Source organism: Lagopus muta, chromosome 1, assembly GCF_023343835.1.
Source record: "Lagopus muta isolate bLagMut1 chromosome 1, bLagMut1 primary, whole genome shotgun sequence".
In the NCBI taxonomy this organism is placed as follows: Eukaryota; Metazoa; Chordata; class Aves; order Galliformes; family Phasianidae; genus Lagopus; species Lagopus muta.
Window position 1 is genome coordinate 116,536,646 of NC_064433.1, and position 14,955 is coordinate 116,551,600.

The following is a 14,955-nucleotide window of genomic DNA, read 5'->3' on the forward strand; positions in this document are numbered from 1 at the left end:
ATATAGCTGTATATGAAAATGGAATATACTAAGCTCACTGTGTGTTTCTGGCAAATGAGTTCCTTTTTTTTAAGCAAGAAAGAAAACCTCTGCATTATGCATCCTTCTTCCCTTTTCCATATCATTTAACAGCAAGGAAAATAAATGACAAAGCAATCCTGTGCCCTCTCATTGAGTTTTGTAGAAAAGTTAATCCTAGATAATACCTTCAGAAGACAAAAAAAGTGTTTGGACCTACATAGAAGAAGAGTTAAGTGCACTGTAGTGCAAATCTGGTCAGAGCCTACAACTGAACTATGTAATAATAAAGCATTTGGCAATTTTGTCACTAAATACTTAGAGATCTACTTCTGCACAGGCAACTTTGCACTGTCTTTTAGGAACATGTTACCTTCAAGTTTATAAAGTTCTTACATTAGTGCAGCAAAGGAAAGTATTAGGTCTTCATCTGAATATCTGCAACAGACACTAACTCCGATGATTGTGTCCTCATGAAAGTGTGGTTTTCATGCCTTGCAAACTGGGATCATAGTGGTGCCACTTAAAAAGAGCATTGCCGAAGTGTTTCATTCTGAAGTCATGTGCTACATTTACTTTAACTACCTAACCAGAAAATTAAGCCTATTACACAATTTTCATAACAATAAAATTAAACTTCCTGTGAAATGTGTATTGGAAAACCTGGCTACTTGCCAGCTACCTTTTGTAAATTAATTGACTAAAAATATTTTTGTAGGGCATTACTGAGTTTGGGCAGGACACTGTGTGAATATAGTTCCAGAGACAGCTGGTATCCTTACATCAAGGAACTGAACTGCATCTGTTGTTCCACTACCATATTCACATATCCAGGGTTAACCCCAAAGCATGACAGGTACCATGAAGCAGCACTACCTCTGGCAATGTGTCTCACTGTAAGGGACAAAAAAACTGTTTCAGAAGTAAAGGGCATGGGTCCCTTTGTAGCAGATATGAAAACTATGCAGGGACAATAAATTGAACCAGGCCTGAGTACTGGGCTTAGGCACCAACTCTCACTTGTGCAATCATTCTGTTTGTTTTGTTGAATCCTTTCACTTTCAATAACCATGCAAATGGGTGAACTAGCCATCTTAATTATCAGAGATGGCTGCCAAATCCCTTTAAGCTTTTTAAGGTTTTACTTTTTAAGGAAAGCACCTAGCTGCATACTTTGGGAGTACTGCTGTAGGATAGACATCACTCTGAGAAAGGTTCCTCTGCCAGCTGTGGGGCCTCCTGAAAGCTCTTCATAAGACCTTATTCTTAAAAGTGGTCTAGGCAATCCTGGTTCCCACTGATGCCAGGGAAGAATGAGGGTGCACAGCATTTTGCAGCACTGACCACTGACTTTCTTGAATTACTTAGCAGCAAAAGCTTTTGGAAATCAATGGATCAATCTAAACAGGGTTTAAACATACAGTGCTGAAGTCTTGGGGTTTAAAATGTACACAAAGCATATAGCTGGTGCTATAAGAATAATGTTTTACATGAAGTGTAAGTCTAATTATATGAGTTGAAGACATCTGGGTAACTTGCATTGAATAAAATATCAACCCAAGGATGGACGGGTTAGTAAGGGGGATCTCTATGTTGTAACTGTAGACTGATATTTTCTGTGACTATCTTCATATTTGTTTTTCAGAAATCCTTTTCAATCATTATTTCTCTTATATTTGCAGATGCTCAGTTTCATCCTTCATGTTTTTGCGTGGTACAGGAGTTCTGTCTTATCGGAAGGCATTAGCCTTTAAAGACAAAAAAAAGATATTTCCAATTAAAAGATATCCATATGGCTGAGCCCCCCTGAAGAGCAATGTAGTGTCTGGGCTTCCAGTCATACCCCTTAAGGACTGCTACATGAAATGCTGTATTTTAAAACACAAATATGTTTATTGTTACAATTTCACTCAAGCAATCATTGTTTATTGCTGTATAATTCTAGTAACATAGTTTTGAGTATGAAGATACATAGCATTTGGAAGACTTCAATTTCCTCTTGGTTTCTGCTTTCCCCCACGTTCAAAGCCTCTCTAGTGTTCCAGGTGAAATTAATTCATGATAAATTGATCAGTTTGAGCTGCTGCTAAGACATAATCTATTCACAGCAAAGTAAGGAGTGTGAACCTGCAGTGCTTCTGTCTGAAGTTTTATCCCTCTAGGATCAAAAGGTGCAACAATGACTGCAACATATGAACACATGAACTACATACACACAGTCATTATTTACTTGAAGATTTCTTTTTCAAAGAGTGTTAATGACACAGTAAATACTGGTGTAAATACTTAAATTAATAGATATATTGCAATTGAACTTAAAAGATTTAAAATATCTGATGCTAAAAATGAAATAAATAAAAGCAGAAGATAACTTTCTTAGGTCTGAATAAAATTAGTTCCAATTCTTTCCTCCTTGTCAAAGAAATGGAATCAGAGAACCACAATCCTATGTCTGTCTATAGAGTTTCTGTAGTTCCACCTGCTGCTTGTATCTGCAACAGGAGATACAGGAGTTCTGGAAGCATGAGGTGGTGCTGTAAAAGCCAGGTCTCTAAGACTGGGCAAGCAGCCCTTAAAATGCCTGTTCTCCCTTAGGTGACATCCTATCTGGAGTTAAAAATACTGCTGAAATTCCATTTCAGCAGCAGCTGTGAAGCTGCCAACAGGTGTCCTGAGCCAAGGTTCCTTTGCAACTGTTATTGCTTAATGGGAACCAAAATGATTACAAAGGATCTGCCAACATGATAAAATGCTATAATTATCCTAACAGAGTAATACCAATAGGCACATTAACAAGGGAAAGAAGGGAATCATTTTCCAGAAAAACTAACCTTAGTATATCACTTGTCTTCTTGTAGTCTGTGATTGCTATATTTATCAAAAAGAAAATATATATATTTTAAAAGACTGTTTCTATAATGAAATAAGAATAAATATACCACAGGGAAAATTGGCTAGAATATAACATTTCATATTTCTCCTTTCTTTCTTTGTTTAAGAATATTTACCTCCCAAGTGATATTTTCCTCATTCTCAAGAGACAAGATAATGTATCTAAAGTCTGCCAAAGTTCGGAAATACCCGCATATGGATTTTGCTAGGATTCTCTCTTTATTCATGATGATTGTATACAGTAACATTTTAGGGACTGCTGAACCTAGTAGCCTAATAGAGGAAAAGATGCCACAGCTCCACGTCCCCAGGTCCAGAGCCAGAAAGTAGTTTAAGCATCTATCTCCTGTAGGCACATACACACACCCAGACATACAGCACATACATTCAGCAAGTAATACGGTATAGTGTATATGAGTATAGACAGAAATACTCAGCACTCACGCAGACTCAGAGTACCTCTAACTTATCAGTATAAATGAGTATAAATAAGTGGCAAATATATACATATGGATAAAGTAATGGGTACATCTAATAGCTGGCCATGCACACTCAATTTATCTAGTACCTGGATGTTGTACTGCAGGTCTCTCTAGCAGCTGGCAGGTGGGTGTGCAAGCCCCATTCTGGCTGCTGGTACAAATCTGCTCACTTCCTGAATACACACATACAAAGATTCACATGCCTATACAGCATCAAGCCCACAGTAACAGGCCTTGTTCATTTATGGATGCATACACATCTCTCAGGACATAGTTGAACCCTACAGCCTCTCCTGTAGTAGGCTATTCCCTCTAGCAGTCAATACTCACGCCCTCTGGTCTCTCTAGTATCTGACACAGACTTACAGCTCCTTCAATAGCTTGTTCTCAGGACACTTTTGCATCCCACCATATAGTTTTTGATATTTGATGCTGACAAGTATAACTGAATATGCTCCATGTACTGGCACCTTACGTTTGGCCTGTGGTCCCACTGCAGTTGCTGGCACTTAGTCCTGCACAAAAATACTTGTACACAGAACAAAGAATCCCTCACCTAAGGAAACAATTAGAAATTGTATTTGGTGAGAAGACAGGACAGACTGTGTTGAGGAAGAACTGAACATGAGTGTACAATTGCACTGACCAGCAACATTTTTACATGGATTCAGCTCCTTATCCCTCTATTTTCCTAAGTTTGTTCTTCTCCAGATCACCTAAATCTTTTCTGCCACTTCTGTTCCTCTCCAGACAACCCATGAAAATCTTGTGCAATTTTAAAATACTCTTTCTTGGTTCCCAAAGTAAGCTTCATATCCCCAAAAGCAGTAAAGCCCTCTATGTGAAAGGTGTTCCCTTCCACCAAGTCATTGTGATGAGTTTCACCTTCAGACTATAGGGCTGAGAAAGGGGTCCTAAAAGGGTAATATTCAGATTCCCCATTGTTCCTCTGTGCACTTATTGTGGAGACAAGGTTTTTATAGCACCCCCCAACAAAACTTATTTATGCCATGTCATCAGAACACAGAGGGTGGAATAGGCAACGAGAAAGCATAAATGCTGCAGACTGAAACAGAAAAGGTGTTCAATACTGCCAGCTGTGTGATGAGACTGTATTGATCATACAGAAAGTACATTCATTATCCAGGATGCAGTCGGCTCCATGCTGGTAAGTCGTTCAGGAAAAGGCAATGACACACAAGAATCAATTCATGCCCCCTCTCTTTTTCCCACATGATAGCACAACAGTATCATTCCCTCTCACACATAATTAAATTTCTGTCAGCCATCCACCATCACTTCCTAGGAATTAACCCTCTTATTTTCTTTTTACTTTTCCCACGTTTTTCTAAGGTATAAGCACTTTGTCCTGCTGTAAGAGCCAAGAGTTATACGTAACAGTACCCTCATTCAGTGTTAGCTGCGCTTTTGTGATCATCAGTAGCTTGGAAGTTTGCGTTTTCTGGTGTTTTGTTTTGCAGAAGCACGGAAAACTCTGGACAAACTTCCATGACATTTGGTTCTGCAACTAACATTCATGAGCCTAAACCTATCACATTCTGCGTCAGGAAAAGACCACATCATGAATGTTTACAGAAAAGCTGATTTCTTGTAGGTTTACAGAGCAAATAGGTTCCTAGTGGTCTCACTTTGGCATCTGTAACTTACAGTAAAAATATTAAGATGTATGGAGAAGGAATAATGACTAGGATAGAATATGACATCAAAATCCAGATTTTTGGTCAGAGAGATATAACTTCCTAAATAGCTTATCATGCACTGGTCACTGTGACACTCTCCTGTTAAGCCCATACATAAATTACCCACATTCATCAAAATTCAGTTATGTCATAATGAGAGAATTAGAGATTTGCTAATTCAAATGAGTGAAGAATTTATTGCATCTGCCACTTACGGGCTTCCCTAATCATTTCGTAGGTGTCCAAGTGTTCAACCTGGCAGGCATGAAGCAAACTCTGGTCTCATAACTACTGACAGTTCTATGTTACTTCAACAGATATGTAGATACAAAGCCACATTTAATGGTCAAAAGCACTTTGGTTATAAGACACACAGTCATCATGTTACAAAGATGACAACAACCTTAAAGAAACAGAGACTATATGACATTCCAATTAGCTGTTATTCTTTAGTGAAAGGACTCCTCAGTTCTGTTTCAGGTGTTACATTTTTAAAACTCTTTCGCCATATTTGTCCCTCTTTGTCAAACCAAACTTTGCTTTCTTACCAGGTTAAAATCAAACAAATCGAACAAATCAAACAAAATCAAACAAATGTTGATCAAGACACATGTCAAATTTTCTAAGCCATATTTTTCTTCCACTGTTAGCCTCAATTCCATTTTAAACCCATCTTTGCTTTTTTTTTCTCATAGGAGAATGAGAATTCATGTAAACAATATGTTCGGAGGGGCACAGAGCTGACTTTCTGTCCCCAGGCAGTGCACACAGACAGGCATATTGCTCTTGTGCCTGCAAAAATCATTCCAGTCCACATCATTCTTTCATTTTTTCCTCTTGTGACGGCCAACAACATTGCCAATTAACACTAATCATGGTATGGACACCTGTCCACTAGGAAAGAGGCTGAAAACAATTATGTAGTCATTTTAAAAAGCTCATGAAGCAGCTGTCAAATGATAATGATTTTCAGTCACTGTTGGCTTAGGTTGTGTTGCAACAGGCGGCCAAAAGGTGAAATACTACTTATGCCAATATCTGCTGTTATTCTAACCTGGGTTTTCATTCTCACCCCTACATTGCACAGTACGTAAGCTGACGATGAGGAATGACAAATATAATGTCTATGAATGTATGTCACATGATCTCCTACTGAGTGCAAAGTCTTTTCAAATATGAAATTTCATATATCTCAGAAGATAAAATTAAACACCCGGAGATTATAAATGGAAATTGGGATTGTAATCTGGAAGTCTTTGCATTTCCAGTGATCTGATATTTAATTATTTTTACAATTATGTAGACTCTGACAGGTTCCTATAAGAACATGTTCTAGCAAACTCAGATGGTGCTGTTTGTGCCAAAGCTTTTGGAATTCGTGGATCATAATCACCTCAGATCTGGGAATAAGAAATGTAGAGAGATCAAGCAGATGACAAATGTGAAAATCTTGGTTGAAGCAATTTTCCTGCCACTGTAGATGATCTCTTTGGCATATTCTCTAGGAGTCCATATCTCCATGACAGCATACAACCACTTTCACATCAGTGGTGCCACATCTCTTCTTACACTCCTTCGCCTTAATTACTATATATTTTTTGGTTTTGACAAGCTCTACAGACAATCAGTTTTTTAACATAACTAACTCAGATCCACGTTTTATATTGTATGAGTAGAAAACCTGAGGAAAAGACAATGCACAGGAACAGCAGGATGAATTAGGCTTATAAAGAAAGCTTTACTGTGGCCTACATTAGTTGCTCAGTATTCATATTTGCTAGCTTAACGCTCTTTCCTTTAAGTATCTGTATATGATTTACCTTCCTATTTTTAAAGTGCAATGAGATCTCCTCACTGCAGAAATCTATTGGTAATGATACATTGCTCATCGGTAGACTCAGAGATACTAGGTGCACTACGCAGATCTCTGGAAATTTGGGTTTTAGATTACTTCCACTATGATTTATTCTCATGGAGTGGAATCTGCACCAGAGGGGTGAAGCAGTCCCTTTGTCATGCAGTGTTGGTTGCATTTCAAACTCTGAGGACAACATTCTCAAAATAGGAAACAGACTCCTATATCTCCAGTTCTTCACTGGATTGTTGGTTTTCAGAAAGCAGTGGGTAAATGCATGTATCAGGTCATTTGTGTGAAACACTACAAAAACGAATTAATGCCCCATACTCCACCTCAGTCAGAGTACTTAGGCAGTTAAACAGGCTTGTTAAACCCAGTGATACTGGTCACACACTGGATAACAGAGCCCAAGTACTTTGCTCAGTAAGGATCCTAGACAGGTCTAAGTGTCAGAAATCTACTTTATACATTGCATGTTAGCCATGGTCGCTTTCTTGCTGTTTAAAATCTGCTCCCCCAGAACACACCCAGCATTACTCATGGCTCAGCTCTGGCAGCAGTGGGTCCCTTTGGAGCAGTTGGAGCTGTCTCTGATCTGACATGGGACAGCTGGTGGGGCCTGCAGCCCACCATTACCAAAACCTTACTATGAAAATCTCATACTCTAAAAAACTCAAACCTTAAATTTACTTTTAAGACTGTTGGAAGTAGCTATTACTTCTAGCAATTAAAAGACTTAACAGTGCAAGCACATTTTTAAAAGAATACTCCCATTTTTGTCAAAAGAGTAGCACAACAAATTCAATCAAATTATCATGTGAATTGGAGAAAAATAAAAACATTCATGCCAGTTGAGAGGATATCGAGTCTGAAGTTTTTTAAACTGTGACTGTCGGCTGGAGATCAAAGGAAAAAGTCCTGACAAGCAGTCTGATTTGTTCTAAAAATTCAGTTATTACCTTTTCTCTACATTCTGTTTTGATGGAAAACATTATGAAGCAGAAATAGTAATTTCACAGTTGGCAAGACTTGGCATTCAGCAGCAGTTCTTGTAGAATAGCAGAAGTACAGATTCTGACTCATCACATGTCTTCAAACAGCCCAAGCCCATATTCTTATATCAGCATCTTCTCCTTTATCCTGGCATGTAGGAACATTAAGGATCTTGATTTCCCAGTGTTTTTCATTGTAGCTTATTAGCAGCCTGAATTTAGCAGAGGAGAATTTCAACACTGAGACTTGGTGCACTCAGTTCTTCAACAACGAGTTCAAAACTGACCAGAGACAAGATACACCACGTTTTACAGCTGATCGTTCAAACACTTCATCACTTTCTCACAAACTGATGTTCAGGAAGCAGGCTGCTTATACACAGAATAACTAAGGTCACTGCCATCTATTCAGATGATATTCAAGTGATGCAGTCTATAGGTATACTCCAGAAAGAATCAAGGACTGAGCTAATAGAGCTCTGAACTACAGCCATTAGTCTACCAAAACAAAAATTTATTAAGTTTAGTAATTAAATTTAAAAAAAAGAAAAAAAAAGATGTTTTCTTATATCTTGAATCATCACTTAATTTTCTGCCAACTGACTGTGGATGTTGTTTCGAAACATGCTTTCTCAGATACTGGCCATTTTTAGATGCAAATGTGACTACATCTAGCATTTCAGTGGCAATATCCTGCATGGGAAGATGAGTTAACTTGGTCAATTTTATGTAAACTTTTAGAACTAAGGCCTAAAACTGCACATTACTTACAGATGACAATTAAAAGTAGCTTGAGGGAAAGTTCAGATGAAGACTTCAGTGTTATATGGTAAATCCAGACAATTATGAAGGATCCTGGGATCCTTCAGAATGGAGGGACATGGCTTCTAGCCACAATGAAATCCGGAAAATACAAACCTAAAACCAACAACAAGAAGAACAAAAGTGTTTTAGATTCTGTAATTACTATTGAAACTTTACTTGATAGTAAGAGCTTTGCTTGCTGTACAACCAGAATGTAAGTATGATTATGCAACAAAGGTAGAAGGAATAAGACTCTTTTTCACAGAACTGAGTTCCTGGCAAAAATCAGTTCCTTCAAGTTGAAGCTGCTCAACAAGGCCCATCATGCACATTAATTTAAGGGGCAAAACTCTCCCTTGTCAATAAAGGTCACATGGTCTGGTCATTCTGAATCTGTATAATTCTTTGGAAAAAAAAATAGTTTACTCAGTGCATAACCAAGGAATAAATTCCTTGATTCCCAGTGGAACAGAGAACATTGGGACCATCAGCATGGATTTAAGAAAGTAAAAGAGACCAAAATGGAGGGGAAAAAGCAAACCAGCTGCAAGTTTGCCTGCAGAGTTTTGAAATGATAGCATGCTGAAGACAAGGATGCCTTTTTTCTTGCAATTACTGAAAGCTGGCCTTATTCAGAATATGAGAAATGCTGTAGAAGTAGATTATTTATATATAAAAAAAAATTTAAAAAAAAAAAACCATGACATTCAACACAACAACACACTGTACGGAAAAATAGTGGAGAAAAGCAGATACAATCACATTCTAACCACATTTTCCTCTTTAATACAACAAATAACTTCAATTTTCAACAATGGGAGTTACTCACACACAACGAAAGGAAAATAGACCCCAGTCTGCTCATAAATTGGCATGAATGGAAATCACAGATTACTGGCAACAGTGAAGCACATTTCTGCTGATAGCTCACTTTTCTTCCACTGTGCTAGATGTGACTCAAGATATATGTCCTGCATCTCTTCATTTTCACTCTTCCTTTTGGGGAAAACAATATTTTTCATCTTCTCTGTATTGAAATACAAATTCAAAAAATGCAGACATTTGGCACCTTGCAAAATTCCGACTTTTCAAAGGTTTGGGGGCAGAAAAAGTACAAAATCTCAGATATTTCAAAATGAAGAACTAAAAAAGTACATATCAAATAACACAAGTAATTATCAGAGAACTTCACGTTATTGTTTATAATTCCAGAATATTAATATATCATAAGAGGAAAGCAAAGTACCCTTTGATATTGGGAAAATCAATAGTTTCCACCAAATATATTTATATCTTTTAAAATTTTTATATCCTGTTTAACAGTTTTACCATGTCTTGTGTTTACATTGAATATAGAGATTTAAAGGGGAACAATTGAACGAAAAATCCCAGGATCAAAATCTGCAGATTATGTAGATCTCCTCCAGAGAGAACTCTGCTTTCTCCCTAGAAATGTGATCTTTCTCTCTAGGGAAAGTCTGGAGAGAGCTATTCAGGAACAAAGACTTCAGTCTCTGAAAGAACAGTGTGTGAGCCAAATTTTCCTCTGTTTGTTCAAGCTCTTACATTGCTTTTTTCAGCCCTGATCATGGGCTACCCACAGAAGTTACCTTACAATGTAGTCAAGGAAACTCCTACTCCCCGTCTTGGAAATGCCTGGTTCATCTACTCCATTGAGAATGCAGCTTCAGCACTGGGCAAGTCTTACCTCTGCCACAGTAAAAAGGAGCCTGAGAGCAGCGTGAGAGATCTGCCCTAGCTATCAGAGCCAAGCCTTCTTCTTGGCCTCTAAGGGCATCATTTTTCCAGTGTGCCTACTCTTTTATTTTTAACTTATTTTAATATTTTCCTTGCCACCATATTTGTTTCATCTTTACATGTAGCCAGTTATACGTCCTGACCCTGAAGTAGGCATTTTGCAAAGTCAGTGATTTCAACATAACACAAGATAGCCGGATTGAACTAATGTATAATATCTCTATTCATCAAAAGATGGAAGAAGGAAGGAAGGAAGGAAGGAAGGAAGGAAGGAAGGAAGGAAGGAAGGAAGGAAAAGGCATAAAAAATATCCCCATTTAATATTGCTATATTTTGAGTGTTTCATTCTTAATGATTTATAATGTAAAGGTCCCAACAGACTACCAAGATTTAACCTCATTTTGTTTTCATTAAGTAATTCAGTCATTTTCTGTCTTTCATGGTGTTGGAATAGATTGAACTGTCAAAACCTTTCTGTTCACACTTTCCACTCTGCTTCATTCCACGAAATGCTTAATCATGTTATGATGTGCCTACAACCCCTAATGTGACAAGAAATAATGGAGAAAGAACTCACCTGCTCATAGGAAAGACTACCACAGAAGAATTGGACTCTAAGTAAAGAAATCTGTAACAGAATGAATGTAATTGTAGAGAAAGTTTTATGAACAGTTGGACATGAAGAAAGTTTCTTCTTCTGAAATTTCCCTGTTTCAACATTTCATTACTAATACCTTTGGTTGTCATTACCACTGCTTAGAGCTCTTGCTGGTTCTGAAAGCATACTTTACCATGTATGTCTTGGCTCTTGGCTCAATAAGCCATAATAATTTGATCCCAAACATAAGCACTTCATATATTACAATATTTGAAAGCTTATTGATGCAAACAATGAAAACTGTTTAAATTTATACTGTTACCATTAACTTTAAACAAGCTACAAGGGCTTTTTAAATCTTTATGGCTATCTTTAAAAATATGTCACTATAGGGCCCATATATCATATGTTAATTGTGATCCCTACTCCATCTTCTAAGGTGAAGTTGGATGTATGCCCTACCAAGATTTATAGTAGATGTGAGAAAAGTCTGCAGATTACAGAGATCAGTGGAATAGGAAATAATGAGGAAGAAGTTTGATTTTACAAAAAGATTTCATTTGCATGAAAAGTGACACCAATGCATTAAAAAAAAAGTCTTGAAATATAACAAAGTGTGGGATGCAGATCTCACCTGCAAGTTGGGAATGCAGAATCAAGGGATGGTGTGTGCGTCAGACTGAGAAGTATGAAGGGCTGTCTCAGCCCTTGACATCAAAAAAAGGTGAATGTCAAACAGCAGAGAAAGGATTTTGCTGCTAGAGGGCATGCCGAATAGGAATGTCAAGCCTGGTTCTGTTGAGCTCATTTTAGCAATATGGAGTGAATTCACTGGAAGAAAGAAAAAAAAAGCCCAAGAGTTTGAGAGCAAACTTTGTGTTATAAACCCTAAAGGCTCAAAACATAGCTTCTAAAAGATAGGACAGGAGGAAGGGCAAACAAAGAACAAATCCGGTAGACAGCAATTCCTCAGCCAGGCCAACAAATAAACTGCAAGAGCTGTTGTCTGGATGCAAGGTCAGACAAATTCCACCTTGAGGTAAGATCTGATTTCCATCTCTGAGAGGTAATTAACTTTCAAAACAGCTTATCATCTTTAAAATGAGGCAAGTTGGTTTTCCATATTATGTGTTGAAACAAGGGGTACTCTGAATGCCTTAGAAATCCTTTTCATTCTCACACTCCAAGAGAAAATCAGAACCATCAATAATAGCCATGCTGGGAACTGCACACAAGCAGTACATTTTTAAGAGAGTTTTCCAAGTAAAGTACATAAGCAGGAAGCCTGACAGAGAGAGGACAGGCTCAGCACTGTGGTCTGAGACTGATATCTCCCAGCAGGGGTTAAACTTCAGCAAAAGTTTTCAAAACACAGGCTGAAAGAAGATTTATTAAAGGGACACATTCTATGAGACGGTAGCAAGAGATTAGAAGGCCCCTGGAGGGCAGGTGCAAGGGTATGATAAAGTGCCATTCCTGCTTTCTCCTCTGCATCTGCAGAGCAGTAAGCCATATTTTTTTTCTAACTAGACAGAGCAGACTTTTCTGGTTTTCTCCTACTCTTTTGTGCCTACAAAGAAGCATTAAGGATAAATTACCCTTGGTGAAAATTTTTGCAGAGTTCATCTCTGATGTAACGCTGATGCCACTCAGAATTTCAGTGTTAGTATAAATACGAAACCAACATTGAAATAACATTGCTAGAAGTATGATACAAATGAATTTATTCCAGTTTTACCTTCATTTTTACATATAGCATAAATAACCCTGTGTCCCAGGAATCCAAGTGGAACTACCATTGTATGTTCTTTGAGACAAGGATTTTCTTTTTCTAAGATGACATCCTGTAACCTGATAGCTGCTGTCAATCAGAAGACCAATAATTGCATCCAGTTTTCCCTACCAACTTTAGCTCTCAATGTGGTAAATTCTTCACAAAAAGTTACATTATGGAACTCTTGTAAGTGGAGCTACAGATCACTTTGGTTAAAAACTGAGTGTTGTTCCAAGAAGTGGTTTTGAAGTGTTCTCTGTTGTTTTGCTTTTATCACTAACCCGGACTAGCTACAGTCCCTGTCCATGGACTTGACTGGCAAGGAGAGCCACATATCCAGCTCTAGTACAAGGCAAGGAGTTTTCTTACCTTCTGAGTGAGGACCCTGCAGCTGTGATTCATCTCTTGGAGTCTGAGAAAGCTGCAGTATAGACATCTATGTCTGACCAGGTTGTCCTGTCTTGGCAGTCCTCCCAGGATAATACTCCTCTGACTTCACAAAAAGCTACTTGACTCACACTGTAGAATTTCTCGCTTCTTTTTGCTGGCTGAAAGAAAAACTGATGGTGATGGGTAAACACCATACATGTGTCTTGTAAACATCAGGTTTGGATTAGACTAATCCCATACCTTGTGACCTTTAATCTTTTAGACCTGTCATTCAACTCACCGGCTAGTAGAGTGCAAATCGCCAGCCCAAAAGACCACAAGGAAGTAGAGTAATTCTGAAACATCCCTGTAATAAATGATTACCCACCAGATGTACTTGTTTAGAAGTAGTAGTTTCCTTCTGACCTTTGCAAAAAAAAAAAAAAAAAAAGGACAAATTCTACCCTGACACTTCTGGGCTAGCAAATCTGCTTTGCATTTAGGTCTCTCTGTTTCTACACGAAGGTAACATTTTTTTAAATTCAAGATTATGCAAACAAATGTTCACAGTCATATGTACCATGGCAGAGGAGCCAAGTATTAAACATCCTCATCCTGTGACCTTCGTTGAACACGAAAATGCTCATCACCTGAGAACAGATGCCTACAAGCTCAGCAATAACCACTCAGTTTGTATTACATTATCACTTTAAACCCTGAGAAGGGTTGAGTCAAAAATGAAATTTTGTTAAGTAATGCTTAAATATGAAGTGAGTTTTCTTTTAGAAAGAATAAAAACATCAGCAATCCAAGGTTACAAAGGAATAAGGCACAGCGCCTGTGTCTCAGCAAAGGAAATCAGAACAGATGACACCAAATTTGCTATAGGCTGTTAGTGAGGGGAGCATGCCAACAGTGCAATGTGTTACTACACAGGGAGCCTGAGCTCAGATGCAACAAGAGCTTGTTGAAACTGTTCTGCTGTGATGGTGTTCCGCAGAAAATAGCTCTTGACAGGGCAGACCTTTTGGGGGGAAAAATGAAATCTTTCACTTTAAACTTAAAATGCATCAGGACTGAGTAACAGTTCTGTAAACTGAAAACAAAGAAGTCTGGGGGGCTGCCAAAAATCAAAGGAATGAGGAAGTGTTGCATTTAGTTGTTTGCTGGCCAGAAAGCTTTTCACTGTTGATGATGTTAGAGAAATCCAAAATGTTATCATTCTTCAGCTTCTGATTTTTGGCAACGTTCTACCCCAACACTTTGCATTCATGGTAACATTTCTACAGGAAGAGGTTAATTCTCAAACACCTCTAGCAGCAATTGCATGCTTTACTCCTTTCTCTTGTTAATGAATACCACAGGAGTACACAATGCTTAAACCAGTAGCAGCACTGAAGGAAACAATCTTCCATTGTTTTTCTTCAAACTCCTTGCAATCACGGACAATTCCACACGGAATTACAAACAAAGCAGTCTTAAATTAACTGCATTCTAAATAGACCGTTCTCAGGAGTGCTGCTCGGCTCTAAGAGAAAGACAAAAGAAGCCCAGAAAACGACATCTTCGTGTTACATTTTAAGTAACACTGCCTAAAGGAGCAGTGCAACTCCTGCCTGTGTGTAAATACAGTATTTTCTCGGTTGTTCTGCTGTTCCCGACTCCAGCAGAGGAGAAGCAACATGCAGCACCTCTGTGGAAGCTGGTTAG

General features: G+C 38.1%; 1 long non-coding RNA gene across 2 annotated transcripts; it reads right to left on the reverse strand.

Annotated features, from left to right (window-relative positions):
• Positions 1-4,529: 4,529 nt before the first annotated feature.
• LOC125697064 (uncharacterized) lies at positions 4,530-13,607 on the reverse strand. Of its 2 annotated transcripts, XR_007378662.1 has the most exons (6): positions 13,547-13,607; positions 13,246-13,436; positions 11,737-11,933; positions 11,082-11,132; positions 8,714-8,860; positions 4,530-8,224 (listed from the first exon to the last, which is right to left on the reverse strand). It is a non-coding gene; the product is annotated as an uncharacterized LOC125697064 (long non-coding RNA). The 2 variants fall into 2 exon arrangements; XR_007378661.1 differs by having other exon boundaries at positions 4,530-8,860.
• Between the last annotated feature and the right edge of the window lie 1,348 nt (positions 13,608-14,955).